A 5,763-nucleotide genomic window follows, 5' to 3' on the forward strand; every position below is an offset into this window, starting at 1 on the left:
AATTGCTTTAATAGTGAATTTCTTTATTGACCTCTTCTTGTATTCTCAAAGTAAAATCCCCTTGGTTAAAAGATTACCCTTTTGACTTTTGCTAGATTCTGTTTGTTAATGTTTTATTTGTTAATGTTTTATTTATTGCATCAATTATTTATAAGTAAATTTGGTCTGTAGTTTTCATTTTGGGGCTACCATTGTTAGGACTGATTTTCTAACTTTGTATAAAGAGTTTAAAAGATTTTTTTCCTTTTCTATGCACTGGAACATTTGAAAGTGCATTGTAGCCATCTGTTCCTGAGAAGTTTGGTGCAATTCCCCTGTGAAAACTTGGAGCCTGATTCTTTTGGGGGCTAGAGTAAAAGTTCAGTGATAGTTAGGAAGCAACTCTTGGACAAATTCCTCTATTTCTTCTATAGTAATTGATCCATTTAGATTTTTGTCTCTCCTAAAGTCAGTTTTGTAAATTTTTATTTTCCCGGAAAATAATTTTCTCCATCTGGGAATTGAGATTTATTTATATACAAATAAGAAAAATCATCTCAATTATAAGGTAATCCCACTATATGGTACATGTAATACACAAAAGCAGTATAGTGCTATTTGAAGGTGAATTTAGATTAGTTAAAAATGGATATTACAAAGTCGAGAGCAACCACCTTTATTATAGAGTGTTTTTCATTGTCGTGAAAAACCTTCTGGGCACATCTCACAATGTTCGTTCTTCTTCTACTCCTCGAACTCCTGACCTCAGGTGATTCACCCACCTTGGCCTCCCAAAGTGCTGGGATTACAGGCGTGAGCCACCATGCCTGGCTTCTTCTTCTACTCCTGCCAGAGACATGAAGGGATCTTTCCTGGCTCTTCACCATGAGAACCTGGTGGGGTTTCTGGAGGTGAAACCCATGAAAACATAGGTCCCCACCTCAAAACTGCAGGCCTCGGGAGTTTATTACTTTCATGCTAGTTCACTGCAGCAGTTTGTCAAAATCATCATGGACACGTTCCTAAGAGTTGATGCCTTCATCGGCTTCTGCTCCGGGTGAGCAGGTGTCCTTGTGACTCTCTGGGCTTGCCTGTCTCTCCAGATTTGGGGGTGGCAGTTTGCTCTGCAAACTTAGTTCTCTGATGTGTCCAAGAAAGGTCATGAACTGATGGTTTGTTTGGCTTTTTCTTGTTCTAAGGATGGGAGTAATGACTTCCAAGCCCTTCTCTTGTCAGAGCTGAAATTATAAGTTAATTATCTTGTATGTAATATCTTATTTTTCTCACAGTTTTCAAGATTTTCTCTTTATCATTGGCATTCTGCGGTGTGAGTGAATATTCTGTACCAGGGTGTGATTTTCTTTGAATGTCTCCAATGTAGGGTTTCTGGGGCTTTACCAGATATGCTCACATTTACCAGATACCGGGAGTTTTCTGTCTTTTTTTTTTTTTGATAAATAAAGAAATATGAAGACTATTCTCTCTCTCTCTCTTTCTGTCTCTCTCCTCCTCCTCCTCCTCCTCCTCCTTCTCCTCCTTCTCCTTCTCCTCCTCCTCCTTCAGTTAAGCCTTATGTTGGACTGCTTGATATTGTTCTATAAGCCTCTGAGGGTCCGCTTGTTTTTCTTCACTTGTTTTTCTTTTTGTTCTTCAGGTTGGATAATTTCTGCTTATCTTCTTCCAAGTTTACTGATTCTTTATTCTGCCATCTCCCATCTGCTGTTGAGCCTATCTAGTAAATTTCTTTTTTCTTTCCGTTGTACTTCTCAGCTCTGGAGGTTTTTTTTTTGTTTCTTTTTTATAATTTTAATTTCTCTATTGAGATTTGCTATTTGTTTGCTCATCAACACCATGCTTCTTTTAATTCTCTGAGCATGATTATAATAGCTGCTTTAAAATCGTTATCAGCTAAACCTAACATCTGAGTTCACTTTCAGTAAAGGTTCCATAAACTTCCATGTATCCCGAATACGGACCACCCTTTCTTGTTTCTTTGCATGTCTGGCAATTTTTTAGTTCAAAACTTGATATTGTAGGTGACATGTTGCAATGACTCTGTAATGTGTTATATTCTTCTGAAGATTATTGAACTTTTTTCTATTAAGCTATTAACTTGCTTGTCTGAATTCTGATTGTAAACACTGTCTCCCTTGTAGAGTGCAGCAGCTGACATCTCTGCCCAGTTTTCTTTTCTCTTCCAGCTGCTGCATTTATAGCCTTGTCTCTGAACATGTGTTCCATCTGTGCAGTTAAACAGTGAGTCAAAAGTTTGAGAGGAGTTTACACTGAAATATTGGGACTTATTCTCTCTGAGGTTTCCTTGCTTCCAGCTGATCTCCAGCCCCAGCTCTGTTTTCTGGCACTGCAGGCCATTAAGGCTTCAGCCTCCTGAGCTGTGCATCGGCTGGGAATGCGCAGTTAAAAGAGTGACACATTTGCATATCTCACCTGATGTAGGCGTTCAAGAACACTTTTCTCTCTCACATCTGACTGCTAGTTCTTTGAGTCTCTTGGGCTCTCTCTTACGTATGCATAGTTTAGCAGTCAGCCAAAGGTTTGGGCAGAATTTATACTCATATTTTGGGGCTCACTTCTTCTGGAACTCTCCTGATTTCAGGATTTCACTCCTAAATCTCCTCCTGTTTTGCCAACCCTACCCTCTGTTTTTCTGACACCTTTAACTAGAAAGGCTGTGATTTTCTGCAGCAGGATTTGGGGTTGGGGATGGAAAACATTTGCAGGGAAAATATAGCATAAACTTGCAATTCTTAGTCCTATAATCATCTCTCAAGAGTAAATTATCCTGCAGTTTCTATCCGTTTGGGTCATTCTCCAGTGCCTTCAGGTGGTTTAAAAAAAGTTTTTACAGTTTTTATTTAAAAAGTTTTTGTTGGAGGTTTGCTGAAAAACTTCATGCTACTTGTAGTGGACCATTCTTGTGCTGCTATAAAGAAATACTTGGCTTTGCAGATGCTGCTGCGGTCAGGAGCCCCATAATACCAGCCATGGTCAACCCCACAGTGTTCTTCGACATCACCATGATGGTGAGCCCTTGGACTGCATCTCCTTTGATCTGTTTGCAGAGAAGTTTCCAAAGATAGCAGAAACCTTTTGAGCTCTGAGCGATTGAGAGAAAAGATACAGTTTTAAGGATTCCTGCTTTCACAGAATTATTCCAGGGCTTATGTGGCAGGGTGGTGACTTCACATGCCATAATGACACTGGTGGCAAGTCCGTCTGTGGAGAGAAATTTCATGACGAGAACTTCACCCTGAAGCCTACAGGTCCTGGCATCTTGTCCACAGCAGATGCTGGACCCAACACAAATGATTCCCAGTTTTTCGTCTGCACTGCCAAGACTGAGTGGCTAGATGGCAAGCATGTGGTCTCTGGCAAGGTGAGAGAAGAAACTGAATATTGTGGAGGCCATGGAGTGCTTTGGGTCCAGGAATGGCAAGACCAGCAAGGAGGTCACTATTGCTGACCGTGGACAACACTAATAAGTTTGACTTGTGTTTTATCTTAACCACCAGATCATTCCTTCTGTAGCTCAGGGGAGCACCCTGCACCCCATTTGCTCACAGTATTCTATCATCTTTGTGTTCTCACTGCAGTTCCCTTTGGGTTCCATGGGTTCCCTTCCATGCCTAGCTGGATTGCAAAGTTCAGTTTATGATTATGAAATTAAAACTAAATGACAATAATAATAATAAAAAGAAATACCTGAGACCAGGTAATGTATAAAGAAAAGAGGTTTAACTGACTCAAGGGTCTGTAGGTTACACAAGCATGACTCCAGCACCTGCTTCTGGTGATGACCTCAGGAAGCTTCCAACCACGGTGCAAGGCAAAGAGACAGCAGGCAGTCACAAGGCAAGAGCAGGAGCAAGGGAGGGGAGAAGAGGCATCATGCTGTTCTAAACAAGCAGATCTCAGAGCAAGAACTCACTCCCTATCACAAGGACAGCACCAAGCCTGAGAGACTCACCCCCACGGCCTCAACACCTGTCCTTACCTTCAACCCTGGGATTACATTTCAGCAAGGGATTTGGAGGAAACACACATCCAAACCACATCACCACTGCTATCAGCAGAAGTCCCAAAGAGGTTTTTGTTTTGTTCTGTTTTGCTACTTGCTTTCATTTAACTTTCCCCCCTTCCTTTTCTTATAGTGAAAAAGGAGAAAATATAAGTCCCAGGGAGGGGTTTTCCATTCTGAATACTCATCTTTGAATGAAGTGAGTCCCTTCTGGACTCATCACTTGCAGGAGGAAACTCTCTCGTCTGGTACAGTCAGAATAATTTTTTTCATCCTACAAGATTGTGTATGTGGATGATTTCTTTAATGATTACTTTTCCTTCAGCAACTGAGATAGTTACTGAGGGTGATTCACAATGCAGTCTTTCTCCTCCATCCTGCCACGTTGACAAAATGCTCCCTAAAGGCGCAGGTTGTCTGTATAATGGCTTATTTAGCTTCTACTTCCTCTACTTTGCTTTGGAATCAAACTGAGTCCACATGAGTTTTTTTTTTCCTTACCATCAGTCTGCATCCACTGTTTCACTTTGGCCTTTGCAGGTTTCCTCTTAAAAATCTGCATCTTCTGCATCTGCTTGCACTTCAACTTGACCTTCACTGTTAGACTGCCCTTCCTACTGTCGCGTGATTTGAGGTTTCTGCTTTTTCCTAGTTTTGTCAAGGATGGTGTTGGAATGTCTGTTTCTTGTTCTCTTTGTTATTTTTGTTTGGCTTCTGAGAGGAACAGGAGGAAACACTGAACTGACCATACCATATAAAGCTAGAAATAATCACTAAGGTTTTTTTAATTAAAAAAAAACTTTTATAAGATTTTATAATATTTTTAAATATTTTATATTATTATATTAATTATATAAAATTATTATATTTTATATTATATTAATATAATGTAAAATATATAATTTTATATAATTATATTATATTAATTATATAATTATAATATAATTATATAAAATTATGCAATTAATATAATATAAGTTATTATATTAATTATATATTATATACATTATATAAAATATTTAATATTTTTATATTAATTATTATATTAAAATATTTTATAATTTTTTGATTTTATAATTTGATTTTATAATCAAAATAATTTTTTTTTGAGTCAAGGTCTCACTGTCACCCAGGTTGGAGTTCAGTGGCACAATCATGGCTCACTGCAGCTTTGAACTCCTGGGTTCAAGCAATCCTACCACCTTGGACTTTTAAAGTGCTGGAGAGAAACACCTGAGCCATCATGCCCAACTGAACAAAATTTTTTATTTTGAGATAACTGCAGATTCACATAAAGTTGTAAAAAATGATACGGAGGGATTCCATGAATCTTTACTTAGTTTACTCAATGATAACATCTTGCAAAACTATAACACAATATCACAACGGAGATGTTGGAATTGATACAGTCAGGATATAGAAGGTTTCCATTACCACCAGGATCTTCATGTTGCCCTTTTATAGCCACATCCACTTGCCTTCCACCATCAGCCCCTTATTAGTCCCTGGCAGCCACTCACTGGCTGTTCTCCATTTCTGTAATTTCTATACTTTCAAGAATATAGCACTTTGGGAAGCTGAGGTGGGTGGATCACTTGAGGCCAGGAGTTCAAGATCAGGCTGGCCAACATGACGAAACCCTATCTCTACTAAAACAAATAAAAAAAATAAAAAAAGAAAGAAAAAAATAGCTTGTTATGGTGGTGTGCACCTGTAATCCCGTCTACTTGGGAGGCTGAGGCACC

General features: G+C 38.9%; 1 pseudogene; it reads left to right on the forward strand.

Moving 5' to 3' along the window:
• The first annotated feature begins 989 nt into the window (after positions 1 to 989).
• On the forward strand, positions 990 to 3,479 carry LOC139355885 (peptidyl-prolyl cis-trans isomerase A pseudogene; annotated as a pseudogene).
• Positions 3,480 to 5,763: the final 2,284 nt, after the last annotated feature.

Source organism: Macaca nemestrina, chromosome 1 (genome assembly GCF_043159975.1).
Source record: "Macaca nemestrina isolate mMacNem1 chromosome 1, mMacNem.hap1, whole genome shotgun sequence".
Taxonomy (NCBI): domain Eukaryota; kingdom Metazoa; phylum Chordata; class Mammalia; order Primates; family Cercopithecidae; genus Macaca; species Macaca nemestrina.